This window comes from Bubalus bubalis, chromosome 5 (assembly GCF_019923935.1).
Source record: "Bubalus bubalis isolate 160015118507 breed Murrah chromosome 5, NDDB_SH_1, whole genome shotgun sequence".
Taxonomy (NCBI): domain Eukaryota; kingdom Metazoa; phylum Chordata; class Mammalia; order Artiodactyla; family Bovidae; genus Bubalus; species Bubalus bubalis.
The window spans coordinates 115,875,394-115,898,007 of record NC_059161.1 but is presented as its reverse complement, the minus strand read 5'-3'; the positions used below and the strand labels follow the sequence as shown (position 1 = coordinate 115,898,007).

Genomic DNA, 22,614 nt, shown 5'->3' with positions numbered 1-22,614 from the left:
AGATCATATCAAAACAATCCTTTCAAGTGGGAAGGTTTGTGAGGTGAGCCCCAAACTCCCAAACTGGTCTCAGCTCTCCTGCCTCCATCCGCTTCTGTTAGGGAGCCCCTGACCCGGGCCCCTAGGGCACCGCCCCACCCGCCCCCTGCTCCCCGGGCTCCCAGCAGGGACAGAAGCTGGACTATGCACCTTGCATCGCCAGGGCCTGCTCCGACGCTGACAGCAGTTCCTGCTTGGGTTGAAGCCGACACTACTTCTTGTCGGGTGTGGGACCCCAGCCGCTCCCCGCACACTGGACATCAAATCCTGGTCCCGCCGTCAGGCCGTGCAACCCCGTGGGGGATGGGAAAATGCAGCCCCCAGTCTCACAGAACAATGGGCAGACATCCAATCACGCTCTGAGATGGTCTCAGCCAGTCCCGGAGGCCCACGGACCCCAGCCCCTCTTAGAGATGTTGCCTTAGGGCTCCTAGACCACTCTCAAGACCAATGGCACATTTTATTTTCTTGTTTAACTGTTTAGTTAGCTTTTTAAATTCTTTTTTCTTGGAGTAGAGTTGCTTTACAATGTTGTGTTAGTTTCCTGCTAGCTGCACAGCAAAGTGAATTAGCCACAAGTATATATCTATCCCCCCCCCCCTTTTTTTGAATTTCCTTCCCATTTAGGTCACTACAGAGAACTGAGTAGAGTTCCCTGTGCTATATACTATGTTCTCATTACATAGTAGTGTGTGTGTATGTATATATATATATATATGTCAATCTGTTTTAATTTTCCATATGTGTATTCTTAGGAAGGGGCTTCCTAGGTGGCGCTAGTGTAAAGAACCTGTCTGCCAATGCAGGAGACATAAGAGACACAGGTTCAATCCCTGGGTTGGGAAGATCCCGTGGAGAAGGAAATGGCTACCCACTCCAGTATTCTTGCCTGGAGAACCCCATGGACAGAGGAGCCTGGTGGGCTACAGTCCATGAGGTCACATAGAGTCGAACATGACTGAAGCGACTTAGCGTGTGTGTGCATGCCCTTTTAGGAAGAGCAAATGCTAGCAAACAAGTTGGATGTTTGTTAAGGAAAATGCCTGCAGTCCCCAGGGGCTGAGGATGGAGGGAAGCCTTGGAGTGGAGTAGCTCTTTCTCCTGAGGCCTCTGCCACCACCTATGGCTCTGCAGCGGGACCAGGCAGAGCCAGGACAGAGGTGGGCAGGACCCTCCCCCCAGCTCCCAGTGTGGCCCAGGAACCCAGGAAGTCCTGAAAGGATCACTCAGGGGGGCCAGGGAGGACAGGAGAAGGAAGGAACGGGCAGGTGGAAGTGAGCCTTGCCTTTCAAGTTTCAGGGCAGGATAGTTAACTCTAACTTTCAGGGCCTTAATTTGCAGGCTGATCAGTCCCTAGACCGGACTGAGGACATTTATTCTAGGGAATTCCGTCTCCCACAAATGCTGCTTTTAGCCCCAGTTTCCCCTGGAAGCACTGGTTCCTCGAAAGGTGATGTTCAAGAGGAGGGGCGGGGTTGGGTTGTCCTTGTGCAGGAAGGGGTGCTGGCATCAGGAGATGTCAGTTTCTCGTCTTCCTCTGGGAAGGTCTTGCAGCCCAATTCACAAAACATCCCCTCCTCTTTGGATACCGAGTTCGTCTTCTCCTGGGCCCTTCCTGTCACTCTGTCCTCCGCCGGGGCCCCTCCACTCCGAGGAGGTGGCACCTGTTAGTTACAGCAGCTGATGCTGGTTCACATGGGATCACAGAAGACAAAACACGATGCCATGTCCCAGCCACAGGCTGAGTAAGGCGCTGTGTGGGCAATGCTGAAAACCGCCCCTACGTTCATCCTTCAGTTCCCATCTCTTGGCAACCCTCAGGGGGGTCGTCATCACCCCATTCTGCAGATAGGAATGTGAGGCCTGGGGAAGTGGTGGGTCATCTCCGGTCTCATATCCAGTCCCTGCTCCCGCTGACCGCTTAGGCTGGGCTCTTGCAGAGGCAGAAAGCACAAGAATCGCCCCCTAAGGCCTGGCAGGCTGGGGAGATAGCCCTGGCAGGAGAGCATGGTTCTCGTGTGCCCTCTAGACATGAGAAGTGAAGAGATGCCAGCCTGGTGCTCCCCAGAGCCCCAGGATGGAGAGACTCGCGTGCAGTAGAGACGCAGACACAGCCAAGGCAGGACGAGAGGACCACAGGGGATCCTGGATTCCGGGCTCAGCCTGTCCATCTCTCCCTCCCTGCTCCTCTTCCCCCACCCCACCCCAGGCTGAACTCCCATGAGGCTGGACCAAGGCTTGCCTCGTCTCCTCCTCCAGACACCTGAGGCTGAGCTTCCTTCGCTGCAGGGACCACCAGGAGGTCACTTCGCTGGAACCCAGGGGCCCAGCCTGGCTGAGCTGAGATGTCAGAGCTGGAGGGGGGTTCCATCAGCTGGCCCTGCCCCTCCGCTCCCCCTCTTCCTCCCAGACCCCCCCATCCAGGGCTCCTGTGGGCACCAACCTCTGATAACTGCCTCTGCCTGTTTCCCCTGAGCACCTCTCACCATCCTTCTTCCCATTGCTTTTGTTTTCTCTACTTCTCTTTCTCCTCTTTCGTTCTTCTCCCCCTTAATATAAACCCCCAAAGCAGTATGACCACCACACCCCAGAGGATGGGGTCCCTCACTCAGGGTTTGGGGTGCAGTGACCCTGCTGAGCTCAGGCCCCTCCACTGGGTGGAGCTCATCAGGCACTTGTGTTTCCAGGGTGAATTTAGCCGAGATTAGCAGGCTGCTGGAGGCTGGGGGTGGGGTGAACCAACATGCACTGAGCTCTTCTTGTTAGGAGTTTGTCATATCCAGCCTTACTCATTACCCAACACACACTCACACACACGCACAGACACTGTGCTACCAGGTAGATACCATTAACTTTTCAATGAAGAAATTGAAGCTCAGCGATCTTGTCTAATTCAGATACTGAAAATGATGGAGATGGCCGTGTCCTCTGATCAGGAAAGAAAGGCGCTCTGGCTGGAGCACGGCCAGGCAGACCTGCGGGTGGGGGTGGACTGGGGTGGGAGCTGCGGCCATGGAGATGGGGCAGGGGCGGCGCAGGAGGGGAGGAAAGAGACATGGCGAGGGGTGGGAAACCCCGGCTTGCGCTTCTGCAGTCTTTACAGCTCCAGGTTTCTCTTCCTCCCCTGCCACCACCCCACACTTTCCCCCGTGCACCGGGGACCCCTCCTGGAGGTGGTGCAGCAGCCGCCTTCCCCATGCAGATCTCCAGGTGGTGCTGAGACCAGGCTAACTCCTGTTTAAAGAAAGGAGAGAAAGAGGAGAGGGAGAGAGAGCGACCGGGAGAGAGAGAAAAGGTGGAAGGGAGAAGGAAGCGGGGAGGAGAGAGAGGTTGAAATCCCATCCTGGTCTCTGGACCAAGACAGGGACAGGAGCCCCTGGCCGACGCTGATAGGGCATCAGGGCTGAAGGCGTCTCCCTGAACTTCATAAAGAAGTCAGGTAAATGCAGAGACTCAGGCAGAAAGCCAGGTCACCCCACGAGGCTCCTTGAGGATTAAAGACACTGAGAATGGAATCCTAAGGAGAGAAAGAGTTCAAACAAAACCATAAATAAGGTTTCCTGATTCCAGAAAGAAATCAAAGGGAAGAATGTCATGAACGTTCGGGGCTAGTTTTCGATGCCTCAGCCCAGAAATAGCCTGGCAGGTCATTAATGAACCTCGTTGGGATTCTGGGCTCTTATGCTATGGTTAATTAATCTGTGTAAGTATTTATAATGGTAATGGCAGAGCGACCATCAGCCAAGACAAGTCATTATAAGGCTAAATCAGGCCAGGCTCAGACCGGGGTGGGGAGGGCCGTGGGGCTGGGGGCCCGGCCTTACAGGAATCGCTGTGTTCTGAGTGTTCTGGGTCAGGGCAGAGGTGGCCCAGAGGAGCAGAGCCACAGTCTGAGGATCAGAGGTCAACAGCCGTGGTCCAGGGCGGCGTGGGTGGGACAGAGGCTTGCCCAGGGGCCTCTTTCTAGTTCTGAGCTATTCTGTCTCCATGAGGGATGTGGGGAAAAAAAGTCTGCAGCTGAAAAATGTCACCTTCAACCTGACACTGGAGCCAGAGCATTTACAAATCTGCCTGTCACCGTGACAGCCTGACGAATCGCAGCCTCAGTCAGGACTGAGTTGAATCGCCACTATACGTCTTGCAAGAAGTTGGGGCTCTTAAGATTTTTATCATTGAGACAGGTTAAGAGATGGAGGGGCACACCACTTCCAAGCAGGAAGGAGACTGAAGCTGTGAGCCTACCTTCCCTGGGACTCCAGCAGCTGCAAGATAATCTATTACCAGAGGGGAGGTGACGGCAGAAAATTACCCAGCATCAGCCCCATCTGTTGCTGAGCACCGTTTATTTCACCTTCACTAATTCACTTGGTCAGTCATTTTTCCTTTGTCTCTGCATCAGGCACCAAACCCTACATCTTTTTGCCCTGGTGTCCCAGCCAGGCAAGTGTGGCTACAAAAACAAAGCCTGGGGAATCTTTTCAGAGAACTACAGTCACTCTGCCTCTCTGTCTCCTCTGCCTCATTGTCATTTCCTCCATAATTGATTAGGAACTGGAGGCAAGAGAGAAACTGTGATTGCTTTTACAGCCTGGGTCTACAGGCAAAGCACATTTCTGTGTTTGCTTTGTCTCCTGGGACCTGACTCTGTCAGCGGAGGTGGCAGAGTGTTAATAAGGGCTAGCAGACTTGTGTCCCCGGGAGCGAGGTTGCACACCTAGGCAAGAGCCCTGGCGCCCCCGTTATCCTTGGCTGCTTGGCCATCGGCCTCTCCCAGATTTGTCTTCTCATCTGTAATAGATCTGATCCTGGCTCACCCCACCGGCCAAGGTTGATGTAAAGATTAAATGAGATAGTATGGGGTGAAGCGTCACTGTGCCTGTTTAATGAGTAAGTGAATTTAATGCACTTAACAGAGCCTTGCAGATAGCAAATGTTCCATAACTACCCTTCTATTATTATGCAAATAGAAGTACCCATGGTGATTTTTTTTACCCTTGCAGCATCTGCCATTCTTCTGGTTCCTGAGCTAGCTAGGGCTTCTCATTCAACATTTATTGAGTGAGTTCTATGTGCCAGATGCTGTATCTCTCCTGGGCCGGGGGAGACTTTTTAAATGCAAGCAGAAATGGTAGCTCCTGGGTCTGGGAGCACACAGTCTCGTGGGGAGCCCTGTCCCCGAGTTGAGAGCATGATGCTTAGGTGTGCACCCCACTTAGAATGGGGTGAGATTGCCAGAGAAGGTCCTGATTGAGAAAGCGACTTTCGAGATGGGTTCTGTAGGGGTTGACTTGTTGAGGTTGGGGGCAGGAAAGAGCATTCGGGTAGAAATTATGCTCAGTAACACTTCTGGGTGGGACAGGGATCAGGGCTCACTGAGAGAAGCACAGAGCCCAAGGTTTCCCTGAAGGATGCTCTCCCCCTCCATATCTGGGAGTGGACATGTGGATAAGGGAGAAATTGCAGAAGGAGCATATTCATTTGTTTCTGAGAATTCTGAGCTTCACTAGAGGGCAGTGAAGACCGTTAAAGGGTTTTAAAGAGTGAGAGTACAAAGATTGAGGTTAGCCTAGAAGGTTACCTGGATTGCACGGGCCATGGACAGAAGAGGCTGGTGGGCTGCAGTCCATGGGGTCGCAAAGAGCTGGACACAGCTGAGCAATTCACACACACACACAGGATGGAGAGGAAAGATCAGCTAGGCTAACAAGACAGAGATCCAGAAACTGCCTGCCTGAGGAATGGGTGAGAGAGCAAATACTGCAGTACACCCTCGTGCCCTCTGTCAGCACAGAGGAGCTGGCCCCAGAACAGGCAGGATGGCGGGGCCTGGGGCTGGAAGGGAAGCCCCCTGCCAGTTCAGAAGAGCCATGACATTGTGGGCTGTCACCACCAGAGGGCAGTGGCGGGCGGGCTGAGATGCAGTCAGCGCTGCAGGCTTCAGGTTCAGCCACCGCGAGGGTGGGGCAGAGCCGTCTGCAGGGAGAGTGCTCATGTGATGTCCAGGCTCTTTTCACCTGAAAATGTCCTGGGGCCAGGCCAAAGATTCAGCTTGAAAAAAATCTCTGCGATCTCACCGACCAGATGCACAGTGGGCTTGCTTGAGACTTCGGGCCACCTGGGGCCCTGTCTACACCCCAGGTTTGATGCTCAGTGCATGACCTGCCCCACCTATCAGACGGTGCGGGAGGCGGGCTGGGCTTGCCTGGAGGCTTCCGAGAGGATGCCTTTGCCATCTGTGTGCTTTCACAGGCACCGTGTCCACAAAGCCTCCCAGTAAAGCTTCAAGTTGCAGATTAACACTTTCCAGGGTCAGGTTAATTCTTTACAAATACGCTTCAAGCGGTTTACCTGATCTGCAGGGAAATGAGGCAGCTGGCGTGGCCTCAGGGCTCAGGACCTTCCCCCTTTCACTCCTAGTCCAATTCTTTGTCCTTTGAGATGGGGTGTGTTTATGTCCTCGGGGGCGCATGTGTGGACTATGAGTGTCTTGGCGAAGCTTGATCTGCTTTCTGAAAGCGTGCGAGGGGGTCCTGGGGTGGATGGAGACGGACAGCCCTGAACGCCAGGCACTGACTGTGACTGAGACACTCACCCAGACGCGTCCCACTGAGTCTCCGAGGCAACCCCACGAGAAGACTTATATCCCTGTTTTCAAATAGGGAAACTGAGGCTCAAAGAGCCTTCTGTCCTGAGTCAGCACAGCCAGTGGCCCCTCAGGGTCTGTGAACGCCCTCTGCTGGGGTCTGCGAGCCCCCTGGACTGGGTAGGGGGTTGAGGTCATGCTGCTGCTGCTGCTAAGTCGCTTCAGTCGTGTCCGACTCTGTGCGACCTCATAGACGGCAGCCCACCAGGCCCCGCCGTCCCTGGGATTCTCTAGGCAAGAACACTGGAGTGGGTTGCCATTTCCTCCTCCAATGCATAAAAGTGAAAAGAGAAAGTGAAGTCGCTCAGTTGTGTCTGACTCTTAGCGACCCCATGGACTGCAGCCTACCAGGCTCCTCCGTCCATGGGATTTTCCAGGCAAGAGTACTGAAATGGGGTGCCATAAATTTTGGCCCAGAAAGGGACATACGTATTTAACATTTCAGAACTAGTTAACCAACACCAAATGTGGTCAACACGATGGACCTATGATCGATCATTCAGGGCCGAGCAGAGAGGCCGATTCTATCTGGGACCAAAAGACCCATGATCATTCAGAGAACAGATACAGGTCCTCTGCCTGTCGGGCTGTGGTGGGTGGTCCCCGTCACTGTAAGGACAGGGCCGAGGATGGTCAGGCACAGGACTTGCCAGGGTAGGTCCCAGGCAGAGAGGAGGAGAGTGGGGAGGGAGCCCAGGACACAGCACTGACCGCGCAGCTGGACACAGCTGAACACAGTCCCAGCAGTTCTAGTCAGAGCCTCCACGTGTCCTGGGTTCAGAGGTCAGGCCAGCATGGCCATTTGCTTCCTCTCTGGACTCTGCAGAGGACAGATACCCAGTCAGATGGTTCCACCTATTTCCCAAGCCTGGGTTAGACCACACACGGCTGTGTTTCCATTTATCATGGACTCTAGGTTCCTTCCGGCATATGGATCTCCCTCTGTCTTGTTGGTCTCCTTTCCTAGAGCTAGACTCGAGGCTACCTGACCCTTCTCCTCTTCCAGAACTTCTCTGAGCCTTCTTATCCTCGCATGATAAACGAGCAGGATACTGCTCTCCGGACCCTCCTGAGGATGGAAGGGATCGGTGTGTATGACTGCAATCAGCCCAGGGGATGGCACAGATGAAAGTGAAATAAATATTGGTTTTCTCTCTCCCTTCACCTTTGTGTCCGGAACACGCACACGTGTGCACACACACAGGGCAAACCGCAAACCTTGCCAATAAATCTGTGCAAAGTCAGAGTTAACTTAGAGAATCGACCTGGTGCAGAAGCTTTTAGAGGACTGGCGTGCCTCAGGTGATGGAAAACAATAATAATAAATCTTCAGGAATGTCACCTTGCCCCTGGCACCGAAGATGAGAACCTGAAATGTTAGTGGAATAGCCTTGAGTGTGTGGAGGAAGGCTGAGACAGCCTTCTTCCTGCAGGAGGGGCAGCGGGGTCTGGAGGGAGCCCCTGGAGGGCACAGGGACTGGTCTGGGGATTGTCAGAGTCTGTGATTGTTAATATCCTAGACTGCATGTCAGGATGGCGATGTGAGGAAAGATGGCTGCGCATATGGTACACACAGAGATCACGGGGAAATTTGGAGATGGACTTGCAAATGTGGATGCCTCAGTGCAGAGCTGTGCAGACTTGCACCTCTCAGAGTCCTAGATGCCCCCAGGGAGCTGTGCTGTCCCGACTGGCATGGTGGCCTTTCTGAGCGTGCATCGGGCTGCCCACTGCAGTCTCGTCCAGAACACTTTACTTTGGATTGTCCGACATGTTGTTCAGCTGCTCAGTCCTGTCAGACTCTTTGCGACCCCATGGACCAGGGAAGCACACCAGGCTTCCCTGTCCTTCACCATCTCCTGGAGCTTGCTCAAACTCATGTCCATTGAGTCAGTGATGCCATCCAACCATCTCAACCTCTGTCATCTGGCTGTTTGACATATTGGTTGATTACTTTCAGTACTTAGGTCCTTCAGGCATTTTGGAGGATTGTTACTCTTGCATTGTCTCTTCAAAAGTTATTTCTCAGCTCTCTCTTTCTGAAGCTACTGTGAGGCATGGCTTTTGTCCTTTCACCATTAACTGCTGTTTCATATTTTTCATTTCTATACATCTGGATGACTTCCAGGTTTATCTTCCATTTTGGTAATTTTATCTTCTCAGATAATGCTTAACCATTCATTGAGACTTTAAAATTTTCATGACTTCATTTTTTACTTCCAAAAGCTCTTTAAGGCTTTACTTTTTCTGCGCCTTAATTTCAGATGTATTTGATTCCTGCTTTTTAAAGCATTTTAAGCTGAGCGAGTCTATAGTCTCGATTTGGTCTTTTGATTTTGGCTTCCCAGGTGTCGCAGTGGTAAAGAATTCATCTGCAAAGCAGGAGACCCAGGTTCGATGCCTGGGTCAGGAAGATCCCCTGGAGGAGGAAATGGCTACCCACTCCAGTGTTCTTGCCTGGAGAATCCCATGGACAGAGGAGCCTGGTGGGCTACAGTCCATGGGGTTGGAAAGAATTGGACCCGACTGAACACACACACACACACACACACACATGAGCAGTCTTTTGATGACTTAGAATCCTAAGAGGCTGTGGTTTTGTCCTTGCGTGTTTGGTGATGTGGAATCAGGGGCCCGTGATCAGCAGGAGAGGGTGGAGACGGGGGTGCCAGCATATCTCTCTCTGTGTGTTTGGCTCCACAGGGAGCTGAGTGGAGTGGATTCACTCCAGGGAGTGAATCAGCCCAGGAAACACAAATCTGACCCCCAAACCCATCCGGGCACAGGCTGCAGTCACACCTTCCCTGGGGAGACTCAGATGCTCCACCCCTCAGGTCTGGACAGACAAGGTTCCTTGCTGTCCTCGTGCTAATTCTGGAATCTTTTCCTCATCCAGCATTTGGTGGCTCTCGAGGGCTCCAGCCTCTCGTGAAAATGTCATCCAGTCCTGTCCTCGATCTCCAGGTTCCCATGAGGACATGGCCCTTCGGCTTCTGTCTCCGCAAGCTGACTCTCCCTCCCCTGGCTCCAGGGAGCTGCATCTCCAGCTCATGCCCTGGCTGCTTTATTCCAAGTCCCTTTCTCTGTTGGCGGTCCTTATAGAATTCCTTTATTTTCCCATGTCAGCATCATCATTAGTAGCAGCCTCATCATGGCCAGCATTTATTAAGTCCTTTAACTACGTGCCAGCCTGGCCCAAATTTCTTGGTACAAATGAACTCATTTACCTTCATAACAACACCATGAGGCAGATGCTATAATTATCCCCATTTTACAGGTGATCAAATTGGAATTTTCTTTAAAGCAGGGGTCCCCAACCTCTAGGATCTAATGCCTAATGATCTGAGGTAGAGCTGATAGAATAATTACAGAAATAAAGTGCACAATAATGCAATCATCTGGAAACTTCACCCCCCACCCCCCCCGCCACCCCCCACCCCACCACTGGTCCATGGAAACATTGTCTTCCACAAAACCAGTCCCTGGTGCAAAAAGGCTGGGGACCCCTGCTTCAAGGAACACATATTCCCTATTGGAAAAAAAAATACATCCTAAAGATTTAAGTAATAATTTTATAGCAGAGGAAAAAGAATCAGATTCATAAAGGAAAATTATTTTCCCAGGTTCTCATAGTTACTTTACACCAGAGTCAGGACCAGCCCCTTAGCCCAAAGCTAGATTTCCCTAAGTCTTCCGCTGATGAAGTTCTACTCTTTTCTTATATTGTAGACAAAACTTGATCAGCAGAGGGAAATCTGAGAGAAGGTTTGTGGCATCCTCTGCATAAAGGTGGGCTTTGTCACCTGGGTCATGGCTTCTCTGATCTTTCTAACCAACCTCAATACTGGGAAGATAGCAAAAGGATTGTATCACCTGATCACAAAATTGTTATAAAGGACTGGCTGTTAAATTTTGTCTTCCATGAAGGGTGTTTCTTACAAACCCAGAGAGATGTATTTATACAGGTAGAACATCTCTAAAGGAGAGGCCGAAAGATGATCTGGACTCCCTCCCTTAATGTGAGTCATTTTGGAAACAAAAATCTCCCTGTTGAAATCAGTCTCTGGATTAGGCTTTGAAATTACATTTCTATTTCTACAGAGACCAATGGTTGAAAGTTAAAAGTCACAGAGAAACACGGGCTCCTTCTGTTACCTTTCAGTCCTAAGGTTTTCTTCTCTTTGTTCACAGAGAAGACTGGTTTTGAAAGCCTGATAGGGTGAGTCAGAAAAAGTGGGATGGGGAGACATCCAAGCCTGGGATCTGCCAGGTCTGATAAAGCATGAACGACTAGGAAGAGGCTAGAAACAGCAGCCTCCGAACTGAAGAAAGCAAAGAATCAGCCAGAGAAGCCAGGTGACCGCACATCTCAGGATAAAGCTCCCAGCTCCGTGTGCTGCCCGTGTGTTTCCCAGCCATTAAGAGTCCAGAGCCCACAAGTGACCTTCCTCTCCCCAGGCAGGAGCACATGCCAGCAAGGTCATGAGACATCTCCAGAACCCTCCCCTACCTGTGTGAAGACCTGCATCTCTACCCCAAACAACTCTTGTCTCATCACCTGTGCTGTTTCTTCCTGACCCAAAACCTCTTGTCCAAACAAACTACCCCAGGCTCTACTTGTGGCCTTCCTGACTTTGCCAGGCTGCTTTCCTTCCGACATGTTCTATTTCACCTTTTCTTTGACACCAAACCATGGATTTCATCTCCTGCATGTTAGCAGTCATTCTAATAAGCAGTCATTCATCTCCTTCATAAAACCTGGGGTTGACCCATCCCCGGGTGATCCCCCTTCCTGTTCTATGCATTAAACATCCAGCTTGCAGCCTGATTCTTGAATGATGGTGGGAAATTAACCCGGGAAACATACAAGGCAGCCTTTGGGGATGAAAATGATCTTCATCTTGAATATGGTGGTGGTTATACAAGTATATGGGCTTCCACCGTGGCTCAGTGGTAAGGAATTTGCCTGCCAACACAGGATATGCAGGAGATGCAGTTAGATCCCTGGGTCACGAAGATCTCCTGGAGGAGGAAATGGCAACCCACCCCAGTATTGTTGCCTAGAAAATCCCATGGACTCTGGCAGCCTATGGTCCATGGGGTCACAAAGAGTAGGACATGACTGAACGACTGAGCCCAATCAATCAATGCACAAGAACGACAATACACAAGTATTTACAATTATCAAAGTTCATTGAGTGGTGTACTTAAAATGTGTGTAAACTATACCTCAACAAAGGTGACCTTTCCCGGCAAAAACGTCCCATACTGGACAAAGAAGGGCTCAGATCACTGATGTTCTCACATCTTCTTTAAATCTAATCTGGGAACAAAAGTGGGCTGGACTACAGAGAAGATGCTGAATTTAAAAATGAAGTTTCCAGGAATAAATTTTTAACATGAGAGTCTTTGAGTACTTATGATCGTCAGGCACTGTGCTAGGACCTGGGTCTAGGGATAAAACTCTGATGTAAGTTTGTAGTGAAACAGGGAAGCCAGAGAAGCAGGAAGGTTCAATTCAGTGGATAAGTGCTGAGAGTGGGAACTAGGGAGGTGAGCAAACCCAAGTGAAGCAAAAAAGATTTTCTGAAGGAAGTTGTGTGTATGGGATTAGGGATCAAGAGGAAACCTCCAGCATCACTAGTCAAAGTAGCAACCAGAAAGTATCAGAGATGTGTGTGTGTGTATGTGTGCATGTGTGTGTGTGTGCACACACGCATGCACAGGCATATTCAGTGTCTTGAACTAGACCACAGCTCTGAAGACCTACGACTCTTCACCACATAGAACCCTGGGTACCACATTCGGGTTGGAAGCTGATTGAGGGGCTGGGAAATTATCAGCTACTATGATGCTGGGCACAGTTTCATGGTCATTCTGTTCAGGGGTGAAACAGAGCAGCTGGGTTAGCTGTGGTCCCTTTTTCTCTACGAGTTTGGTTTAATCTTATTTTGTTTGTTATTTCTGACTCTGTTGGTTACCATCAAGGAATTGTCTTCCTTGGTCAGAGACGCAATGCTTTATTGCAGATATAAAGAGTAATTTCTCTTTTGTTGAAACTTCAGAAATGGCTTTCTAAAGGCCAGCCTTTATCCAGTTCCTCCAAGACAGTTTGTGCGTCTCTGATGATGCTTGTCCTGAGGCTCTCTTCTCTTCTCGTTCCCTCCTTTCTGCTTTTCTCCCATGACTTCAGTTCCCATCTATAAATTCAGAATGCCTGATTTTGCATCTCAGCCAAGATCTCGCTTTCTTAGTTCCATTTGACCCAGTTGCCTACTGGGTCATAATAATCTTCTTAGCTCCATGATGACCCAGTTGTTCACTAGGCCATAATAATAGCAAGCGCTTCTGTAGCACTCACTCTGAGCCAGGCGTCATTCCAAGCACTTGAATGACTAACTCATTCAGTCTCCGCAGCAACACTTTAAGGAAGGTGCCGTCATTACTGAGCATCCTCCTGGGGGTGCCAGCCACAAGCCTCAAACTCAGCGCGTCCACAATGATGTCACAAGCACTTCCCTAGAACCTGCACCTCAGCCTTATCCAGTTCACATTTCAATGACTGACATCATCTTCCCACTGGCTGCTCAACCATGAAACCTGGAAATCTCCCTTGACCTTTTCCATATGCAGGCTATATTCAGTGACCAGCTTTGCTCTGCTACCCAGGTCACACCTAAGGCTTTCTCTTGGGAGTGGATTGTTTAGCGTGGAATCCCGAATCTGCCACTTTACAGCTGCAAGTCCTTGTAGAAATTACCTAAACTCTCGGAGAGCTTCTCTACTGGGTCAGTTGGTTAAGAATCCATATGCAACACAGGAGACAAAGGTTTGATTGCCTGGTTCAGGAAGATCCTCTGGAGAAGGAAATGGAACCGACTCTGGCCTGGAAATCCCCCTGGACAGAGGAGCCTGATGGGCTATAGTCAAAGGGGTCACAAGAGAGTCAGACACAACTTAGCAAATGAACAAACTCTCTGAGCCCCAGTTTCATGGTGAGAATGAAAGACATTAAAGCATGGAAAGCATTTAGAATGGTGCTTGGAGTATAGTAATGAAGTATTTCTTCATCTGTGCCAGTTTCTCTAACGAGAACGAGGCAGATGGTAACAGCAGACCTGGGGTGGCATCCTTTTTGTCACTAGCCATCCCTGTGATTTGGTCAGGTTGACTGATTCACTGGTCCACCTTCTTCATCTAACGAGATGATCTGATGCACCCACAGGGTCCTTGTGAGCAGTAAACTAGAAACTGGGTGGAAAGCCCCAAACACAGCATCTGGCATATGATAGACATGCAATAAATGTATTTCTCTGCTCCCCTGAACACGGCTGTTATCCGCACCAGCCCCCCCTCCATTTCCACGTCTAAGAGGTAAATAATTAGTTGCCAGAAAAGCTTCTGGAATGGGAAGGAGTGAGGGACCAAGTCAGCAGATTTGTGAGCTTTGCCATGAACTACAGCGTCCAGAGCCCTGGGCAAGAATCATGCCTCTGACATTCCCACCTCTTTCGTGTTTCATCCTCTCTTTTTTTTTTCAATGAGCTGAGTATCTGGTTAGCTTATAAATCACGACCTATAGTTTAACCGTGCACCAATGTCCGATACGCACATTTCTGATAAAGTGTAAGCTCCAGCTCTCCCTCCCACTTCATGGAAAGCGCACTCTGAGTGCCCTTTCCTTTCCTAAGTTAATGGTGTGTCAGCGTGGAGGAAGAAGGGCCCAGAGGGACCCAGAGCTGTCCTCTCCCCACCAGCTAGAAGGCCAGGCATGCCATGGGTCAGCCGGGTGTTGTGTGGGCCCAGTACAAAATGAAGGTGCAGGACTCTTGTCCAAAAGTCAGTAAGCATTTCAGGTTGGCAGTAGCAGAGCATGAAACCAAACTTAGAGCCCTTCTGAGCTGGGGCCCTGCAGGACTGCATGGGGCATTATCCATGTGGCAGCCCTGTGGGGATGACCCAACTCTTTTCCATGGGCTCCCTGTGGCCTCCCTTAAATGTGCAGAAATTTCCCCAAACCTTTTCCCTTAGCACTGGCTTCATCTTTTCACCCTCTGCTCAGCTCAGACCTCAGAAGCAAAGCCCCAACATCAGGTCGTCAGTCACTGCACCCACTCTGTGGCCTTGATTTCTCAGACTCTGCTTCTCCAGTGATCTTCACTCCTTCTCTATATAAAGAAAAGATGGGAATGACAAAGATGGGTTGATTTTTGAAAGTCATCATTTAGTGAGTGCTTCTTAGTTCCACACAAAGGGCTTTTGGTGTAATTTTCTGTTTAATCTTTAAGACTCTCTCATCAGTGGTTACTGCTTTAACTCCATCCTAAGAAGTAACTCATAGGTTAAGGAAGATCAAATATTCTGTCCAAGGTCAGGCAGTAAGAAAGCTGGAGCTGGGGACAGAACCCAGAATCTCTGATTCCAGAACAAGGGGGGAGCTTTCAGAGTCTGGAAAGATTTGTGATAAAACGGAACCAACAACAGCAACAAAAAGAGAGAGAGAAACAAACTATATCTGTGACAAGAAGATTGAAGACTATTAAGATGTCAGTTTTTCCCAAGTGACTTTATAGTTTTAAGGCAATTCTAAGCAAAATGCTAATAGTTTTGTTGGAATAGCTATCAAGGGAGAATAGAGTTCACTTTCAGCTTTAGCCATGAAAACCCCCAAAGAGAAGCCAACTGGAGGATGGGAGGAGCAGCCTGGTCTATTTTAAGTCATTCCACAAACTACAGTGATAGGAACGATGGGGGTCTGGCACAGGAATCAATAGGTGGGTCTCTGTAACAGAATCGATTGCCCAGAAATACTTTTATGAAGTATAAGATTTGTGGGCATGAATATGACAATCTCAGAAATAAGTTAGGAAAGATACGGGTGTTCAATAAGTGATGTAGATTTTTCTAATAGTGAAAAATCTATACTGAGCCCAGCTGCAAAGTGAATGACAGATGACAGAGAAGAAAGCAAAACCCAAAGTTGTTAAAACTAGAAGGAAATGCAAGTGAGTTTACAGGTCTGTCTGTGTCCAAAAACATGGCATAATAAAGGCAGAAAAGTTGATGAATTTGGCAACATTGAATCCTTCTTTATGTCAAACATCATGTAATTTAGCAACAATCAATGGAAGTAATTTTTTAACAATTCCAAAAAATGGTTAATAGTTTTAATACATAAATAACTCCAAAAACATGAATATTTCAGTAGCAAAATAAGAAAAGGCTCTGAAGAGCTAGTTAAAAAGATGTTAATGAGTAAGAAACAACAAAAACTTCAAATCACTTTGCATCAAAGAAATTCAAATTCATGTGAGATTGAGATGTGCCCTTGTTTTTTTTTTTTTTTTTTTTTTGCCTTCTAAATTGCCAAAGGTAAGAAAAATAAATGCTAATTTCACTGTAGCAGTGGGTATTCTCAAACACTATGGTTGGAAAATTAAGCTGAAAAGCTGTTTGACTGCATGGGACAAAGGCATTAAAACACCTACGTCACTTTACCTGGTGTTCCCATTTATGGGATTATATCCTAGGGTGGTTAAAATGTAACTAATAAATGAGTCTTATAAAAAGCTATTTGTTGCAATGTTCTATAAAACAACAAAATAGTGGAAAGGACCTAAACACCCAGCCTTAGGAGAGTGGCTGTGTTGGTGAATATGAGGCAAATTATGAAAGTCACAAGTTTCATTCATTCATCAAAAATTCTAGTGAGGACTTTCCATGTGTTTGAAATGATTGGAAACCATGGGAACACACCAGTGACCCAAACAATAAAAACCCTTGTCCTTGGGGAGCTTACATTTTCGTGGGGAGAAAAGAGATTAAAAAATAATATAAACCAAAAACTGGAAGATGTAAGTGCTAAGAGGAAAAATATAGCAGGGTAGGAGATGGGGAGAGACAAAGCGTGAGACGGCAGGTTGCATTTCTCAAGCAGAGCATCACAGGTGATCTCACTGGGAAGGGGTTATTTGAACAAACATACGACAGCGATGATGCAGTAAGTGTATTGGGCATTTGTAGGGAGAAGATACATTCCTCTGGGGGAAAAGAGGCTGCAAAGGCCCTGAGATGGGAGTTTGTCTGCTACATTCAAGAAGATTAAGGAAGACAACATGACCAGAACAGAGTGAGCAGGGGCCGGGGTAAGGTAGAAGGTGCTAGAATTAGGGGGTAAGGCAGGGGAGGAGGGCCAGAGATGAACAACTTCAGAGCAGAGGTTGTTGTTTGTTTTATTGAAGCATAGTAGACTTACAATATTGTGTTAGTTTCAGGTGTACAGAATCATGATTTACTGTTTTTGCAGATAAGACTCCATTGTAGGTTATTACAAGATAACGTGTATCATTCCCTGTGCTCCACAGTATATCATTGCTGATTATCTATCTTCTATCTAGTAGTGTGCATCTGTTAATCCCCTACCCCTAATGCATCCCTCCCACCTTCCCTCTCCCATTTGGTAACCATGAGTTTGTTTTCTGCAACAGAGTGGATGGGCCTGGAGATAGGATGCTCAGAGAAATGAATCAGAGAAAGACAAATACTGTATGATCTTGCTTATACGTGAAACCTAAAAAAATACAACAAATGAAAGTATGTGCAAAACAGTAGAGCTGTGTACGTCTTGGGAGAGCTTCTGCTTTCACTGTGCTGTGTTTAGTCACTCAGTGGTGTCCGATGCTTTGCAACCCCATGGACTGTAGCCCAGCAGGCTCCTCTGTCCATGGGGATTCTCCAGGCAAGAATGCTGGAGTGGGTTGCCATGCCCTCTTCCAGGGGATCTCCCCAACCCAGGGATTGAACCCAGGTCTCCCACGTTGCTGGTGGATACTTTATCATCTGAGCCACCAGAGAAGCTTTCACTGTTGATGAAAGGAACTCCACCGGCATCTTCAGAGCAGAGCAGTGGTATGGAATGACCAGTGATCTCAAAGGGTCACTCGGGCTGCTCTGGTGTGTTTCAACTCCAGGTGGTAAGAGTGAAGATACTTGTTGGGACACTATTTCCAAGAATCCAAGAAAGAGATGATGGGAAAATAATGAAAATAGTAAGATATCTGTGGTTAATTTGAAGGCAAAAGCCAACAGGGTTCCCTAAAGGACTGGTTGACGGTTGTAGGTGAGAGACAGGAGTTAAGGTGAACTAAAGGATTTTGGCTCCAGCATCTGGAAGGACAGCACTTCCACTAACACAGATGGGGAAATCTTGGTCAGGCAAGACCAGCCATCTCTCTTCCATGTGTTTACTTTGAGACTTCTGATAGTCATTCAAGCAGAGATGTGGAGAGGACAGTTAGCTGTGTGGTTATGTGGCTTATAGCAGAAGTCTTGCGGGATTGATGCATTTGGGAGTTATCAGCATGTAATGACATTTAAGTTATAAACCTGGATAAGATCATGGGAGTGTAGATGCATAAAAGGAGGTGTGCAAAGTGTGATCCCCAGGCACTGCACAGGAAGGGGAAGGGGGCAGGGGAAGCAGGGGAATAATAAAAGAGGCTAAGAGGAAGTGGTCCTTGTGATAAAAGGAGAATAGCACGCCCCAAACAGGACAGCGTTTGAGGCTGAAGGGAAAGGGTGTGCTGGAAGCAGCTTGAAATCCACGTGTGATGAGGAATGAACCCTGGATGGGACGATGAATCAGCAATGTGGAGACCATTAGTGACCTTGACGAGCACAGTGCAGAGGTGCAGAAAGTGCAGTTGGAGACAGACAGCCTGAACTACCCTACCCACTGGCGCAGGGACGCTGGCTCCTTGCACTCAAAGCCAACCCTCCACTCTCTCTACCATGCCATCAACGCCTTCTCCTGGATCACCCCCATCAACATACACATGTTCCACAATTTCTCAGTCTGTGTGTTTTTTTTTTTAACTACTTAATGGCATCAGAAAATGCTCAGAATCCCTGGTTGAAGGGCATAAATGGCACAAAATAAGATACCAGTGTGGGGCCACGAGCCACCCAAACATGGGCTCAGTCTCTTTTCCTTGAGTTACTAAGCCAGTGGTTCTCAAAGGGGCTCAAATCTGAGTCTCTTAAGCCTCCTGCATCGGGAGGTGGGTTCTTTACCACTAGAGTCACCTGAGAAGCCCCAAATATACATGCATATATATATATATATATATATAGGTTATAAATTGGAGAAGGCAGTGGCAACCCACTCCAGTACTCTTGCCTGGAAAATCCCATGGACGGAGGAGCCTGGTAGGCTGCAGTCCATGGGGTCGCTAAGAGTCGAGCACGACTGAGTGACTTCACTTTCCCTTTTCACTTTCATGCATTGGAGAAGGAAGTGGCAACCCACTCCAGCATTCTTGCCTGGAGAATCCCAGGGACAGAGGAGCCTGGTGGGCTGCCGTCTATGGGGTCGCACAGAGTCGGACACAACTGAAGTGACTTGGCAGCGGCAGCAGGTTGCAAATAGATACAGGCCATCATTCATATATCTGTGTGTCAAAACAAAAAGGTAAATAATTACCCTTAATTGATAGAATAGTAGATGGCTTTCTTCTTTTCCTTCTTCCACCTCTTCTCTCTTCTCTTTCTCCTTCTTCTTTTTTCTTTTTCCAAATTTTCTGCAGTGGACATATTTCACTTATATGATAAAAATGGATGAAAACTGGAAAGAAACAAAGGAAGAAAGAAATAATCATGAATGAGTCAGTGAAGGAAGGGAGAGGAGGACGGAGGGGGGAACCAGGGAGCCTCCCTGGCCCCTCTGTGGAATGCGGGGGGCGGTGGGTGATCTGGCTGCAGGCTGCAGACCGTGGCGGGGTGGGGCAGGGGGCCAGGCCTGCTCAGGGTGGACCTTTGTGGCGGTTGCAGCCGTTTGTGGAGGCCGGTCCACCCCCAGCACTCCATCTCGGGCCCCTACTGCTGCCCAGAACCTTTCTGGAGCACCATGAGCCTAGGGAAGCAGCCTGCCCTTGTGTGGGAAACCAAAGAAGTGGTGCTACCCACCGGGTCTGTAATTATAAACAAGTGGAAATTTTTGGTGCAACAAAATACAAAATAGTTGAGAACATGTTCTAAATATAAACTACACAATGCCAAATATGCACCTAAAGAGAGAGAGGGAAGATAGCAATCCGCTGTGCATGAAAGGGTATTGTTGCCACTTAACTGTGATAAAGTTTCATCTCCAACCATGGGCTGTATTGTCTCCTCCTATCTCCCTGGTTCAGCCTGGTCTGTCTCAGCATAGCCTCAACGATTAAGCAAGTCCAAACGTTAAATGCCTCATTAACACCTCTTGCCACCAGGAGCAATTGTGTCTCCAGTGATTTTTCTCACCTTCTGAAGTCTAGTTCATTCTTTTCTATTTTTAAAGAACTAGCCTCTGAAAGCCTTTCCTCTCAAGGACTTCCTTGGTGGTCTAGTGGTTAGGATTTTGCCTTCCAATGCATCGGGTGCAGGTTCCAACCTGGTTGAGGAACTAAGATCCCACATGCCATGCAGCCAAAAAAAAAGAAGAAGCAGGAGCAATATTGTAATAAATCCATTAAAGGTTTTTTTAAAAAGATTTTTTTTTTCTGCATGTTTTCCTTTTCTCTTAATCCTTAAGAAGGTATACTCAGGTTGGCGACCAAATACACTTCTCTTTGTGTTTCCAGAGGAACCCACACCACTCATTTTGGGCTTCCCAGGTGGTTCTTGTGGTAAAGAATATGCCTGCCAATGCAGAAGATACAAGAGATATGGGTTCAATCCCCGCGTTAGGAAGATCCCTTAGAGGAGGAAATGGCAACCCAATCCCGTATTCTTGCCTGGGAAGTTCCATGAACAGAGGATTCTGGCTGGCTAACATTCCATGGAGTTGCAGAGAGTTGAACATGACCGAGTGTCTGAGCGCATAGCAAAGAGAAGTCACTCATTTTCGAATTAATCTAAATGTGCTTTGTCACAGATGAAGCAAGCGCTACCGTTAGCAGCAGCGCATGTGGAAGGCATACATCTTATTTTCAGAGCTTTCCTCCTGGAGCCCACTCTGGCCCACCATCACCCCGTGATGTCTGTGAATATTAGATATTACTTGCAGATGGCCCTCTGTAGAGACATGGCCAAATTCCCCAGGCTTTGCTCTCTCCCACGGCAAGAAAAGAGGGATTGTGGGTTGAGGAATACTGTTTCACAAAATTTATGCTCATTGACATTTATTGAAATGGCCTCCTTAGTCTTGCAAGCTGAAGCAGTCTTAGAACCACACTGGCTTAATAGACGCTTTTTTAATGATAATATAAAGAAGCAAGAGCTGTTTATACATGGAATTGTGCCAGGTGCTTCAGGAAGATTCACAACAAACAGTAGCTTCTGGAAGCTTACGATGCAAGACAGAGGAAGGGATGGTTATTAGACACATTGTTATTAGGTGGGGAGCAGCACCCTCCCCTCAGTACGGTGGTTTAACAGAGAGAGAATTCTACGGCCTCTCACCTCACAGTCAGAACTGAGGTGCACAAGGATTCTGGCATCACCAGTTTCCGGTTAGTAAAGAGGAAGGAAAAATGCAAGATAAGCCATGTACACCTTTATTGCCTCTATGCCGGGGGCTCAAACCCGTCACATGATGACACCGGCAGGAAGCCTGGGGACTGTGGTCTTTAGGTGCAAGGTTGATGCCTGGCTGAAACCCGAGAAGGGGAGAAGCACCTCCTGTTTCTGAAATAGGGAAGCAAACACAGTTTCCTGGAGGCTGTGTTAGCTCTGGAGCTGCCATAATAAATTAGCACAAGCTGGGCCACTTCAAGCAGCAGAAGTGTATTCTCCCACAGCTCTGGGGCCAAGGCCCAAAGCAAGGTGCTGGCGGATTTGGTTCCTTCTGGAGGTTGTGAGGAGGACTCTGCTCCAATCTCTCTCCTTCCTCCTGGAATAATCCCTGCTGATCCTTGTCTTGTAGACACGGACTCCAGCATCCGCCTGCATGTTCACTCTGTGTCTCAGTATCCAGGTCCCCTTCTCCTTCCTCTAAAAAGAGACCAGCTGTTGACTTTAAAAACAGTCACAATGTATAAGTTGAGAGTTATGTTTTATTTTCTGGGTATTTTTGGGATTTCGAGCCCAGGAGGCAGCATCTCAAGTTAACACTGAGAGAACTGTTTCGAGGAGGTGAGGTGAGGAGCCAGGTTATACAGAGGTTTTGCAACAAAGGGCAGGTAGTCTGAATATCAAAAGATGATTGTTAGTTAAACCAGGTATCTCAAGTTAGGGAATTTAGCGCTTTTCTCTTTACAGAAAGATGTGAGAGTCTGGGCTCACTGAAATCATTCCTTTGCTGTGCTATCTGGGGCCAGGATCCTCTGTTTTCATGTCCTGAGTTTTCTCAGGGTTCAGGGTGGGGAGTGGCTGCAGTCTGATGGCTGTTAGATGGCAGGTATTCTTTCCTTTCTGAGTTCCCTCAGGGTTCACCAGCTCACCATCCGTGGTGGCTGCAGTCAATGGTGAGTGTGACATCCTTTGTTTACTGATATGGCAAGAAATATTCCATTTCTCACACATGTGCTCAGTTGGTAAGTCATGTCTGACTCTTTGCGACTCCATGAACTGTAGCCTGCTGGGCTCCTCGGTCCATGGGATTTCCCAGGCAAGAATACTGGAGTAGCGTGCCATTTCATCCTCCAGGGGGTCTTCCCGACCAAGGGATGGAACTCTTGTCTCCTGCACTGGTGAGTGGGTTCTCTACCACTGAGCCCCTGGGAAGCCCATGCTCACATACATGCCCCGCTCTGTTTTGGACTTCCTTCCCATTCAGGTCACCACAATGCATTAAGCAGAGTCCCCTGTGCTATATAGTATGTTCTCTGTTTTATAGTATAGCTTAGTTATAGTTTTATAGTATCGAACAGCTCTCTGTTTATAGCAAAATTATCTTTTTATATAGTATCAGTAGTGTATATGTGCCAATCCAATCTTCTAGGTCCTCCCACCCATCC

The 22,614-nt window shown here is 48.4% G+C and overlaps 1 protein-coding gene across 1 annotated transcript in view; it reads left to right on the top strand.

Annotated features, from left to right (window-relative positions):
• NTM (neurotrimin) overlaps nucleotides 1–22,614 on the top strand; it is a 953,690-nt gene that overhangs the window by 312,527 nt on the left and 618,549 nt on the right. The gene's annotated exons all lie outside the window — the stretch shown is intronic.